The sequence below is a fragment of the Narcine bancroftii genome, chromosome 1 (assembly GCF_036971445.1).
Source record: "Narcine bancroftii isolate sNarBan1 chromosome 1, sNarBan1.hap1, whole genome shotgun sequence".
In the NCBI taxonomy this organism is placed as follows: Eukaryota; Metazoa; Chordata; class Chondrichthyes; order Torpediniformes; family Narcinidae; genus Narcine; species Narcine bancroftii.
Genome location: NC_091469.1, coordinates 479,100,960 through 479,115,090, shown reverse-complemented (window position 1 = coordinate 479,115,090; position 14,131 = coordinate 479,100,960). Strand labels below are relative to the sequence as shown.

At 43.9% G+C, this 14,131-nt stretch overlaps 1 protein-coding gene and 1 long non-coding RNA gene across 6 annotated transcripts in view; one reads left to right on the top strand and one right to left on the bottom strand.

The window, feature by feature from the left end:
• xylb (xylulokinase homolog (H. influenzae)) overlaps window positions 1-14,131 on the bottom strand; it is a 255,464-nt gene that overhangs the window by 47,549 nt on the left and 193,784 nt on the right. The gene's annotated exons all lie outside the window — the stretch shown is intronic.
• LOC138751913 (uncharacterized) overlaps window positions 5,614-14,131 on the top strand; it is a 28,064-nt gene continuing 19,546 nt past the window's right edge. The window contains exon 1 of the long non-coding RNA XR_011350261.1: window positions 5,614-5,701. This is a non-coding gene — a long non-coding RNA (uncharacterized lncRNA). The remainder of the gene's footprint in view (window positions 5,702-14,131) is intronic.

Here is a 14,131-nt window from a genome sequence, read left to right as displayed (position 1 = left end):
GGTGTGAGCCCACCAGCCAGAGCACACACACTTATTGGCCAGCCCTGTACCTCACAGGGCAGGTTATAAAACTGCAGCACCCTCAGTTTCACTTTCTCTTTGCCATGTGGTTGCAGGTAAGGGACTAGCAACCTCTTAAGCTAACCAGGGTACTGCTGGTAAACACAGCTGATACCGGCATGGTAGACGTGTGCCCAATTATCAGGGAGCGTGTATACCCCTATAGGTAGCCCATGTTTAGGCCCTCCATAGTCGGAATTCCCATTTTCCTACAGGGAAAGAAGCCTGTTGTGTTCCCCCCTCCTCTCTCCTGGAACTGCTTCTGATTGCATTCTACTGCTGGATTTAGGTTCCAACTGCTTGTAAATTGCTAACTTCTTTACTTTGTGCTGTTAATTCCTCCTGATCTGCCACCGTGTTGCTGGGTTAGCCAGCCTGTTTGTTTCAGTGTTAATAAATCCTTTAGTTATCCATTCCCTGTGTCTGGACTTGTTTCCTTCTGAACTCCAAACCAATCTCAACACAACAGAGGGGCAATGGGATCAGTATGGGGACTGATAGCGGGCTGTCGGGAGAGTGCGGAGCAGTGGGACCAGTGTGTGGACTGATAGCGGGCTGTCGGGAGAGTGCGGAGCAGTGGGATCAGTGTGTGGACTGATAGCGGGCTGTCGGGAGAGTGCGGAGCAGTGGGATCAGTGTGTGGACTGATAGCGGGCTGTCGGGAGAGTGCGGAGCAGTGGGATCAGTGTGTGGACTGATAGCGGGCTGTCGGGAGAGTGCGGAGCAGTGGGATCAGTGTGTGGACTGATAGCGGGCTGTCGGGAGAGTGCGGAGCAGTGGGATCAGTGTGTGGACTGATAGCGGGCTGTCGGGAGAGTGCGGAGCAGTGGGTCTGGGAATACTCAAAAAATGTTCCCGTATAAATTAATGGTAATTGCTTCTTCGCTTTACGCCATTTCAGCTTACGAAAGGTTTCATAGGAACGCTCTACCTTCGGATAGCAGGGGTGTGTGTGTGTGTTTATTTAACATTGTATTTTTATGTATATATAAGATTATTATGTACTATGCATTGTGCATGTGTGTGCACCATATTCTCAAGAAATGCTGTTTTTATCTGGAGGTAGAGGCAGATGATAATGAACTTGAACAGCAAAGAACATTTCAGTTTGGAAGTCTCAAATGTTACCATGCTTCAACTCTATCTTATCCTGTTTGGTGTCTGACTTGATAAATTATGATAAGAGAAAAAAAAATGCAAGAATGGGAAAGAGAAAAATAAACACATTCCCATACCCTCCACAACTTCAGTGCACGTGTAGGCTTTCTGTCCTCACATAGAAAAATATTAGACTCAGGTTTGGAGAGAACCGGGTCTCATAGGCAGAAATGGGATAAAGTGTCAGATAATTGTTTTTTTTTAGTTTTGACACTGAAAGAACTAAATTGCTGTTTTCTGATTAGTGCCATGAGATTTCTTATCACCTGCTGACAGGGAGAACAATCTAATGTTCAGCTGAATGTCAAGATTTCCAACACTAAACCACTCTCTTAGATGTGTCAGCCCACAACATGCAATTATATTTCTAGAGTTGGACTTGAACCATGAACTTCTGACTAACTTCAACTCAGTCAAGGCTTTCGCAGTTTTATTAGCCATTCTTTTCATGTGAAAACAAATCTACTTGATTACTCACTACTGCTTCATTCATCTCTTTATCCCTAGTCCACAGAAACTCTTTACATTTACAACATTCTATATTTTGCAAAAGGCTTTGAAGCTCTAAAAGATATCTTAAAATTTGTCTTTTTGACATATACTGGCATATTTATTATCCAATGAATGTCAACAGCACATAGTAAAGACCACAATTGCCAAGAATCTGACCATCTCCTGCGGATTAGGAAATGAATCTGACACCAAGATAAACATCACATTTGTGCTTCAGGTAGATTTAAACTGCCACTATAAAATTTTACTAAGCCTCATTGTGCCACATAAAACTTCTTTTATGAAGATAGTACTTTGTGGATTATCTGCAACAAATCTGATATTGTAAAAGATTTTTACTGTGTCTCGTCTTTCATTCAGTCAAAGCTCTAAGCACTGCTAACAATCATCCACAAATTTTGGCATGTTAAAATGAAAGGAATATTTTTGCCCTGTAAACAAATTTCAAGAAACACATTTTGCTGAACTATCATTAGTTTATAATGACCGTAAATGTAATTCTTAGGCTATTGACAATTTTTAAGAAAAGGGCAAATAGTATGCTGACGACAGATAGAAAAATGGAATACAGGAGGAGGGATGTCTTATTGCAATTGTACAGGGCCTTGGTGAGACCATATCTTGAGTATTGTGTACCGTTTTGCTTTTATGTACAAAAGTATGTTCTTGTTTTGGAGGACAATTCACCAAACTGATTCCAAGGATGATATGACTGATGTATGGAGAGAGATTGGGAGAATTGGGCTTGTAATCAGTGATTGAGCAGTGGAGAGAGTGAGCAAATTTTGGATCTTGGGAGTCACTATCCTGGAGGATCTTTCCTGGTCCCAACACACAAATGGCATCATGAAGAGAGCACGTCAGTGCCTCTACTGCCTCAGGAGTTTATGGAGGTTTAGTATGACAATGGAAACCTGGCAAATTTCTACAGATGTGTGGTGGAAAGTGTGCTGACTGGCTGCATCATGGACTGATATGGGGGACACCAATGCCTCTGAGCAAAAAACCCCGAAAAATGTAGTGAACTCAGCCCAGGACATCACGGGTATAACCCAACCCACCATCGAGAACATCTACAGGAAACGTTGCTGTTGGAGAGCAGTAGAAATCATCAAGGATCCACACCACCCAGCACATGCTCTGTTCTTGCTGCCTCCATCAGGAAAGAGGTATCGGTGCCACAAGACTCACACTACCAGGTACAGGAATAACTGCTACCCTCCACCGTCAGACTCCTCAACAACAAACTCATTTGCGTATTTAAGGACTCCTGCATTTTAATGATTTTTTTCATGTATTGCACAGTCAGTTTCAGTTTGTTTATATTTCTTTATTTGCTTTCATGTGTATGTTGAGTCTGGTTTTTTTGCACTGCCAATTAGTGGTATTTTTTCCTGGCCTGCAGGAAAAAGAATTTCAGGGTTGTATGTGATGTCATGTACATACTCTGACAATAAATCTGAATCTATTCATTAACAGAATGGTAGCAGATCTCATTGAAATGCATAAACTATGACAGGACTAGACAGATGTGATGCAGGAAATATATTCCCAATGGAGAGGAAATCTAAGTATGCAAGGTAGGCCATGGAGCACTCTGATGTGGAGGAATTCCTTCGCCCAAAAAGTGGTAAATCTGTGAAATCCTCTACTATAGAAAGAGGTTGTGGTCAAATCATTAAATATCTTCAAGAAGGAATTATATATAGTCACAAGGGCTTAAGGTAGCAAGAGATATGGTAAGAAAGAAAGACATCCAAGGCAGCATGGTTAGTGTAGCAGATAGCTCAATGCTATTACAGCGCCAGTGACCCAGCTTTGAATTCGTGACATCTGTAAGGTGTTTGTACATTCTCCCTATGCCTGTGTGGGTGTTACATATCATATTATATTTTAGTAAAGTTACTGTGAGGGGTTAGATCAGGGAAAGACACTCTCACATATAACAAACCTTTTTAGCAGATGCACCTAAAAAAGGCCATAAAACCCAGAATTACTGTTCTCAATTGAAAAGACTGACAATGGAAAGTTTACTTCAATAGACACCTGTTCAAACAAACAGCCATCTGCCAGATGAGAGGATTTGGGGAATTTGAAACCTAAATACCATGTATTGCTCAAGCAAGTCATGTGATTAAAGACACAGGGGGAAAAAAAGCATTTTTAGTATTCAACCAGAGTTATTTACAGACAGAACTAAAGTGACTTCGGAGGAAGATGGTCACTTCAGCTGCTTCTCTTTGTCAGGAGAGAGCAGTGACGCAGTGGCCATTGTAATGGTCACTTTTGACTGACCAGTATCTGGGTCAAGAAAGCAAGATAGTGCTTGCATTTGGATTGTGATCATTTTAATGGTCATTTCGTTTAAATCTTGCCTGCATTTTTGGAAGCATCGCATCGTAAAGTCACAAGTTTCGTAACCCCTATGCAAGAAAGGGGGAAGTTGTGATGAATTATTCATATGAAGGAACATTTCTCCAAAAGCAACTCGACAGGAATTCATGAGTTTTGTGAAGATTGATGACTTGGTATCCCATCTAATCCATAATTACTTTTGAACATCAGTTTAAAGAGTTTCAACACGAGATTTCCAAGACTGAACTCTAAATTTGACTTTTCAGAATTGTGCCTAAACTCTTTGGGTAATCTACACACACTCACACACACACACATATATATCATGTATATAATTTTTTTGCACATAGATGGGGTTAAGTAAGATATTACATTATTATAGTTATTAATAAAAATTATTGTTTTAAGATACCATTCTCATGGTGAATATCTATTGCTGCTAGTCCATAACATAACAGTGGGTTTCCTCCGGGTGCTCCAATTTCCTCCTACCTTTCAAAATGGAGGAGAGTTGTAGGTTAATAGGAGCATTTGGGCAGAACGGGCTCGTAGGTCAGAAGGGCCTGTTACCATGCTCTATGTCTAAATATAAAACAGCTACTAAATTCGGGTGATCACCCATGATAATACCAATCAGGCTCAAAGTGCTGAATGGCATTGCTCCTACTCAAATTTCAATGTTTGCCTAGTCTGAGAAATGTTAGTGAACAGGGTTTCGTTTTCATTTATAAGATGAATCACAGAAATTTACCACACAGGAAGCCTTTGGATCTATGCTAAGCATGCATGGACTTAATCCACGTCCATGGCCTTGTTCTTTAGCACTGCCTATCATAGCTCTTCAATGGGTAATCCAGAAACATTTGAAATATCGTGCAGGATTCTGGCTCCATCATACTTTTAGATATTGAGCTAGAAATAGGAAAGTGGAGAAAATAAAATGGAATTAGTGTAGGACTAGTGTGAATGTATCGATGCAGACTCAGTGCGCTGAGGCAACCTGTTTCTACATTGACTCCATTGATGAAACACATACATTTTTAGACCTAGTTTCAGAGTAAAACATGATTGAGTGTACCTCATTTAACAGGACAAGCTAAATTTAAATTTCCCAGTTGTCACAATGGGTTCTAATTTATGTCTCTAGATTAGAAATCCAGGCATGGAATCCTCATCCCAATTACCACTGGTGATAATCCCTCAGAATGTTGGGTCAGTGGTCCATCATGTTGAATAATACTTGGAATAAGCATTAAAAGAATCAGGGCATAAAATGTACTCTCGGTGGATAACTTCAACATACATAGTCAAAGATGACACGGGAGCCACCGCAGTGACTGAACTTTCCCAAGTCTTTGGAAAGCACATCTGCCAGAAAGGCTGTGGCAGGTAGTGAGTGAACCAAGAGATAAACCCATGTGATTTTTGTCCTCTTGTTATGACAGATGCACTCGCTATGGTAGCACTGTTCGGCAAGACCCAGCAGACAGCCAAGCTCCAAATGTCCATGGCAGGAGTTTAAAAAAATCTTTGCAGAGCCAGTTCCATATCAACGACCTGAACAATCGTGGGAGCCATCTAATAGCTTGTGTCTCAGCTTCCAATAGTTTAAGAGGTATGTGACTATGTAGGGAAGGGAGGGATTATGGATCACGTGTAGGCAGTAGAGATTTAATCAACTTCGCATCATGTTTGGTGCAGATGTCGTGGGGCCTGTTCCTGCACTACGTTCTAAGTTGTAACAAATGCCGCAGTTCTGCGGGGAAAGTTCAGTCGTTTATTACAGATGCTCAGCCTGTTGCCAGCTAGCCTCTGAACCCTTGAGGCCATCATAGCATTCCAGCAGATTCTGAGAGTTGGTGATAGCCTTCTCTGGAGGACAGGAAGCCACCTTTCCTAAGTACAAATGAGCAGTCTTTCTCAGGAAGACTCTTTCTCTGTAATATCACCCACCCAACAGTTGGTCCAAATTTTCTAGGTGTCAGAAAGAACGCAAAGGCTTTGGATAGGGTACGGAAGAGATTCATCAAGTTGCTCCCTGGATCAGAGGGTGTGGGTCATAGGAGAAATTGATGAAAATGAAGAGTTATAGCTCAAAAGGTCAACCATTCATTTTCTCCCACAGATGCCGCTTGACCCACTGAGTTCCTCCAGAAGATTATGTTTGGCTGGAGAGATTGAACAAATTTGGATTGTTAGGAGCATTGGAGGCTGAAGAAAGTTTGATAGAGGTTTATAAAACCATGAGAGACATTGATAGGGTAGACAGGATCTTTTTTCCAAGGGCAAAAATGTCACATTCATGCATTTAAGGTGAGGTGGCAAAGTTTAGAAATGTGTGGGCAAGTTAATTTTTTACACAGAGTGGTAGATGCCTAGAATAGACTGCCAGAATAGTGGTGAAAGTAGATAAGATTGTCACATTTAAGAAGCTTCTCGATAGACACATGGATTTGTGTGGAATAGGATCAGGCACAGGCAGAAGAGATTTAGTATAATTTGGCATCATGTTCAGCACAAGTAATGTGGGCCGATGGGCCTGATCATGTGCTATACTGTTCTATATACCATATATACTCATGCAATCACTGCTTTTACAGGCCAAAAAAGGAGGGGGTCGAAATTTACATGGATCATACATTTTAGCTCATAAGTACCTGCTTCGTTCAAGGCGTCAGGAGCTCAGATGGCCAGGGCCAGGTGAGCGGTTGATGTGTCAGATAGGCGAGCAGCCAGGGGGAGGATCTACGGTTGGGACCTTAGCTGGGCAGGCGGCCAAGGCAAGGTTCTGCGGTCAGGAGCACTGGTGGGTGGGCAGCCGGGGCGAGGGTCTGCTGTTGGGGTGTCGGGAGCTTCGGTGGGCAGGCGGCTCGGGCAAAGGTCCCCTGTCGAAGCATCAGGAGAACTGGTAGGCAGGCAGTGACGGTGGCGGGAGCTCCAGTAGGTGGGCAGTCAGGAAAGGGTTTGTTGTTGAGGCATCAGGAGCTCGGATGGGCGGGCAGTTGGGGTGAAGGTCCACTGTCATGTGTCAGGAGCTTGGATGAGAGGGAAATTGGGGCCAAAATAGGGGGTCAACTTTTACATGAGTCATAAAAAACACGTGATTTCTGGGGCAATAAAAGGGGGGGAGGGGTCGACGATTGCATGAGTATAAACGGTACGTTAAATGCCAAATTCTTCCCCCTCCCTGTTGGCATTCTTGCACAGCCCCCTTTAACTTCATCAAAAGGCTTTAGACAACTTCCATTTTGCTGATGTCAAATTGAAATTGATAGCTTTATAGAGGCCCTGTTAGGGCTATAAACTGGACAGGGAGGAAGGAGACTGTTCAACTCATTAAGACTGATTAATTCTAATAGAAGGTAAAGCAGGAATTAAAAAGCAGTTTTTGTAAGCCACTGGTCAGAGAGATAAAAAGACATGGTACATATAGACAAGATTAATGGGGAAACAACAAAATTCGAAGTTTAATTTTTTTTACTACGATATCTACAATGTCTTTATTTCCTTTTAAAGGAATGAGCCTGCACATTTGTAAAATTATTTTTAATGGGCTAGAGAGCTGTTCGGCAATAATTAATGCACTACTAAAATCTCAATTACTCCTGCTTGATCAAAACAAGTTTTTCTTAATTGGTCCTTGAGCAAGAGTAGTTTATAAATAGTTGGTTAATCTCAGAGATTTCTGCATCAATTTCACGAGCAAATTCTGCAGTAGTGTGCACAGTAATAACTTTTGCAATTCAGCATTCATTGCACATGTGGGGACAGCAGACGGCACTCTCTGCATTACCCACTAAAATGCAGATAGACAATAAGGGCTGCCTAGATTGCCTTCTCCTTTCTCCAATCCCTGCTCCTCTGTTTACACGATATGGCAAGGGAGATAGTCAGCTCTCTTCGTAGAGAACGGTAGTTTGGTAGTTACCTCTGTTATCCAACAGTGAACAGCAAATTACACTCCCCTTACACTCCCAAATTACACTCTCAACAATGGTATCTCTCACTTTTCCACCAGCTGTCGAATTCAGATTGTTTCATCCCATAAGTTTGAACCCCATTCCAATGCAAGACGACATAGTACTCAAAGTACGGTCTCATCAACTCCTTGAATAGTTATATTATTATGTCCCAACTTTGGTATAATACCCCATCCAATGAAGGTGAGTCTGACAAACACCTTCGTCACTACCATATCCGGATGAGTCCACCACTTTCATGGAACTATGCACCTGTCCTCAGGTTTCTCTGTTCTACGTACCTTCCAGGGCCCTGCCATCTACAGTGCAAATCCTTCCCAAAGGGCACCATTTCCCTCTAGTCACAGTTCCAATTCAACAATGACAGTTGTAATTCATGGCACTGTCCACTCTTCCCTTCTTCAACACATTCTAAATACTGGAATCCCTTCCACCCCAGTTCCAATTTACAGTATCTTCCTCCCACTATTCAGCACCCTGATTGTAGTCTCCCCCGCATCCTTTCCCTCCACTCATCACTGGCTCCCTGTGGTAAACTACCGTTATCCTATGATTGGCTGGTGCTAGCCGGACACGCCTCCCAAGATCGATCATACCAACAGCTCTTTGCAAGCTCCCCAATTCCACTCTGCCTTGATCAGACTGTTCCAGTCTATACTTAATAGAAGCCTGATAGTTTCAGTCTTTTGTTATTATTGATGATGTATCAATTTTATAAACTATATTTTTCAAAAGAAGCATGGAACAGTACCTGAAACCTGAGAAGCTCAACAATGACCCTCAATCACCAGATGCCCCGAACACGTTCAAACCCTGGCTACATTGTTTTGAAGATTTCCTGGTAGCGGCTGCAGACGCTATCACCACGGATGTTAACTGACTGAGACTACACTTCTCATGATTTGGGCCCCAAGTATTCCTGATGATCAGTGATGCCAGCTCATACCCAGTGCCTATGGAGATCCTGATGGCCCATTATCGTAATAAAGTAAATGAGGTCTACGCCAGGCACCTCCTGGCCACCAGACAGTGGAGACCCAAGGAATCAAGTGGTGAGTACCTGTAGGCCCGCCAGATCCTATGCAGAGTTTGCGACTGTAAGGACGTGACAGGAAGCCTGGATGCTGAGGACCTAATCTGCGATGCTTACATGGCCAGTATCTGCTCCGGGCACATAAGGCAGAGACTCCTAGAACAAAAGGTACTTGATCTACAGAGGGCGGTTGAGCTGATGGAGACACTGGCAGTGGCCCTCCAAAATTCAGATGATTACTCGGCCGACACTTAGTTGCCACGGGCGCAGCTATCCTGGGACGAGGATCATCCTGCGCAGTGAGCGACTGGTCACCCACACTGTCCCATTCCTCGAGTGACCTGACCTCAGCTGCCATTGTGAATGATCTCCCCAATTGCTACTTCTGTGGGCAGGGTAAGCACCTGAGGAAAAGCCAGGGATGCGGTATTCGCCAGGTGCAGGAAAAAGGGACATTATGCCAAAGTTTGCCAGTCTAAACCATCTGCAAAACCTAGCAGCACTGCGTGTGGACAGACACCACTCCGGACAGCATGATTGGCGCCATCTTCTCTATGAACCAGTGTTTCTGTCTACCCTATCAATGCCTCTCATGGTTTTATAAACCTCTATAAAACTCCCCTCAACCTCCAATGCTCCAGAGGAAACAATCCAAATTTGTTCAATCTCTCCAGCCAAAATAATCTGCTGGAGGAACTCAGTGGGTCAAGCGGCATCTGTGGGAGGAAAAAAATGATTGACTTTTTGAGCCGTAACTCTTCATTTTCATCAATTTCTCCTATGACCCACACCCTCTGATCCAGGTAGCACTTCCGTACCCTATCCAAAGCCTCTGAGTTCTTACTTATTTTTTTTCTTTCTGACACCTAGAAAATTTGGACCAACTGTTGAGAGGGTGATATTACAGAGAAAGAGTCTTCCTGAGAAAAGACTGCACGTTTGTACTTTGTAATGGTGGTTTCCTGTCCTCCAGAGAAGGCTATCACCAACTCTCAGAATCTGCAGGAATGCTGTGATGGCCTCAAACACAAGGGTTCAGAGGCTAGCTGGCAACAGGCTGAGCATCCATAATAGACAATTGAACTTCCTCCGCAGAACTGTGGCATTTGTTACAACTTAAAACATAGAACAGTCCAGTGCAGGAACAGGCCCCACGACATCTGCACCAAGCATGATGGTAAATTGATTAAATCTCTACTGCCTACACATGATCCATAATCCCTCCATTCCCTATTATGGCAGATTATAGATGTGTTTTTGGGAAATAAATTGGGGCAGGTTTTTTTAGGGTAGGTCACAAACAAATACTTAAAAACAGATCTTATTTAAAATAATGGAGCTCTGCTTATGCTAGACAGGCCAGCTCTAAGAGCCTTTGCAAAAGCTTTGGAGACTACCCAAGAAAGTCACTAATAGATTGTTGTTTACAAAAAGGCAACAGATGAAAGAACTCGTCAGAGCCGCAGGCTGTCTGGAGTGGAACTTGCTGTTCTAAGAGGGTCATGTGGTTTTGCAAGCCTGAGAGAGAGAGAGAGAGAGAGAGAGAGAGAGAGAGAGATGGAGAGAGAGATTTCAGTTCGGCAGTTGGGACTGGAACAGGACAAGCTGGAAAGCTTGTGGAAAACCCCATTTGAAAGATGGGTTGTGACTGCTTAGTTCAGCCTGGTCAAAGCCCTTGTGGTTCATGCAAGAGGAGAGGACTGGCTGCCTAATGTTTCACTTGAAATAAGGGAAACAAAAAGGAACTCTGTGGTGACCTGAAAGAAAGAGGTTATCATCTGGAGAACTCTAATGGGGCAAGTTTCTTCGGCAAGACATTGAAGTGGCTGGTTCCCAGGAATCTTTGTGGGTGTCTAACGAACAACAAATCTCTCTCTGAAAACCGACAAGAACCTTCCTGAGCAGTAACCATTTGCCTTTCTACCACCAAAGCCTGGTGAACTTCATAAATGTTAAATACTGTGCACAGTATAAGAATTGCCTGCAACCAGTAAACTTGGAGGAATGAGAAGTGAGATTGGACTGTGAACCAAAGAACTTTTCTGAACTTACATAAACATTACATGTATGTGCGCTTAGAATTAGAAGGGGGTTAAGTTAGGTTAGTTAAGTTAATAGTGATAAGTTAAAGTTTGATCCTGTTTTCATGTTTAAAGATAATTAAAAGCAACTTTTGTTTAAGTAACCATTTGTCTTGGTGAATATCTGCATTTTGCCACTGGATTTTGTGGACTTTTTTGCTCGTAACACTACATATTCATGTGCCTCTTAAACTATTGGAAGCTGAGACACAAGCTATTAGATGGCTCTCCCCATGATTGTTCAGCTCTTTGATATGGAACTGGCACTACTTCTGTCTGCAACGATATTTTTAAGCTCCTTCCATTGACATTTGTGAAGTTGAAGTTGGCTGCCATTTTGTACTGCGCAGCCAACACTATCTTCCCAGGCATACGACTCCATGAGAAAACCATGAGAGCAGCCATCTTGGGGTCAAATGTAAGCATCTCGGGATTGTGAGCACCCATCGGACTCACACTGGCCTTCATCACCACGAACCTAGAGGCACCACATAAACTCACCAGGTCCATAGTGAACGTCCAGGTAAACGGGCGTGTTACCAACTGCTTATTTGAAAATGTTATCCATCCCAATACCATGAAGCACCTATCTCTTAAAGTACAGCCCACCAAACACAAGATATCACACACGTCCAAATCACACACAACAGCCCCATCCATGGATCTTGCGTAGTGACCCTGACCGTTGAAGGCATAGTTTATAAACATTTCAGACTACTCGTCATGACACAACTTTGTGCCCGCTTGTTACTGGGACAGGACTTCCAGTGCCAACTTCAGAAAGTTACATTGAAATTCGATGGGCTCCATTTCACCCCCCCCCCCCCCCTTACCGTTTGCAATGAACAATTCACAGATGGCCCTCTGCATGCAATCTGTGGCCTGTTACTAACTTGTTTAGAGTTACCAAAGGTCAACCCCACCCACTGTTCGCCAGAGGCCAGCAGAAGTAGAGAGTACTGTGCGGCAGATAAGGTGTTAATTAAGTCGGACGTTCAGCGCTTGTTGGGCGAGGGCATCATTGGGGCCAGTAATAGCTCTTGGAGGTCCCAAGTGGGTTGTGGTAAAGAACGGTGAAAAGAATAGGATGGTCATAGGCTACTGCCAGACCATCAACTGGTATTTGCAGCTCTATACATGCCCTCTTCCCCACATATCCGATATGGTCAACTAAATTGAACAATATCAGGTATTCGCTACAATTGACCTCAAGTCAGCATATTACCAAGTCCTGATCCACCCAAAGGACCGCCAGTATACTGCATTCAAGGTGGATGGCAACCTCTACCACTTCCTTGGGGTCCCTCTCGGCGTCACAAACGGGGTCTGCATTTTCCAGTGGGAGATGGACCGCGTAGTGGACCACTATAATCTGCAGGCTGCCTTTCCATACCTAGATAATGTAACCATCTGCAGCCACAACTTGCAAGATCACGATGCAAATCTCTGTTAAGTTCCTCTAGGCAGAAAAATGCCCTTACTTTTAACAAGGACAAATGTGTGTTCTGGAATACTGTGTCCAGTTTTGGTCACCAAATTATAGGAAGGATATAAACAAAATAGAGAGAGTGCAGAGAAGGTTCACGAGAATGTTGACAGGATGTCAGGGTTGGAGTTACAGAGAAAGGTTGAGCAGCCTGGGGCTTTTTTCTCTGGAGCGTAGAAGATTGAGGGGGGATTTGATGGAGGTGTTCAAGATTTTAAAAGGGACAGAGAGGGTCGATGTGGATAAGCTTTTTCAATTAAGAGTGGGGGAGATTCAAACCAGAGGCCATGGTTTGAGATTGCAGGGGGAAAATTATAAGGGGAACATGAGCGGAAATTTCTTCATACAAAGGGTGGTAGGGATGTGGAATGAGCTTCCGGCAGAGGTGGTTGAAGCAAGGACGTTATTTATATTACATGGAGGGGAGAGGATTGGACCAGGTGCTGGTCAGTGAGATTAGGAGGGTGGGGATTTGTTCCGACATGGACTAGTAGGGCTAAACTGGCCTGTTCTGTGCTGTATATGGTTATATGGTTATTATATGGACAACTTGACTAGCCATCCTCAGCTGCATGGTCAAGAATGTCATCATTGGCCCCCACCCTGACCCCATGCATCCGTTGCTGGAGATACCTTTCCCACATACCCTCAAAGCACTGAAGAGATGCTTCAAGTTCTTCTCATATTACGCTCAATGGGTCTCCAACTCTTTGGCATGGCTTCGCGGTTGAAGATTTATGGAGGGGTAATGTCCACGTCTGCTGCAGGCTCGTTGGTGACTGACAAGTCCGATGTGGGACAGGCAGACACGGTTGCAGCGATTGCAAGGGAAAATTGGTGGGTTGGAGTTGGGTGTTGGGTTTTTCCTCCTTTGTCTTTTGTCAGAGAGGTGGGCTCTGCGGACTTCTTCAAAGGAGGTTGCTGCTCGCCGAACTGTGAGGCGCCAAGATGCATGGTTTGAGGCGATATCAGCCCACTGGCAATGGTCAATGTGGCAGGCACCAAGAGGTTTCTTTAGGCAGTCCTTGTACCTCTTCTTTGGTGCACCTCTGTCACGGTGGCCAGTGGAGAGCTCGCGATAGAACATGATCTTGGGAAGGCGATGGTCCTCCATTCTGGAGACGTGACCCACCCAGCACAGTTGGGTCTTCAGCAGCATGGATTCGATGCTTGCGGACTCTGCCAGCTCGAGTACTTCGATGTTGGTGATGAAGTCATTCCAATGAATGCTGAGGATGGAGTGGAGACAGAGCTGATGGAAGCGTTCTAGGAGCCGTAGGTGATGCTGGTAGAGGACCCATGATTCGGAGCCGAACAGGAGCATGGGTATGACAACGGCTCTGTACACGCTGATCTTTGTGTGTTTCTTCAGGTGATTGTTTTTCCAGACTCTTTTGTGTAGTCTTCCAAAGGCGCTATTTGCCTTGGCGAGTCTGTTGTCTATCTCGTTGTCGATCCTTGCATC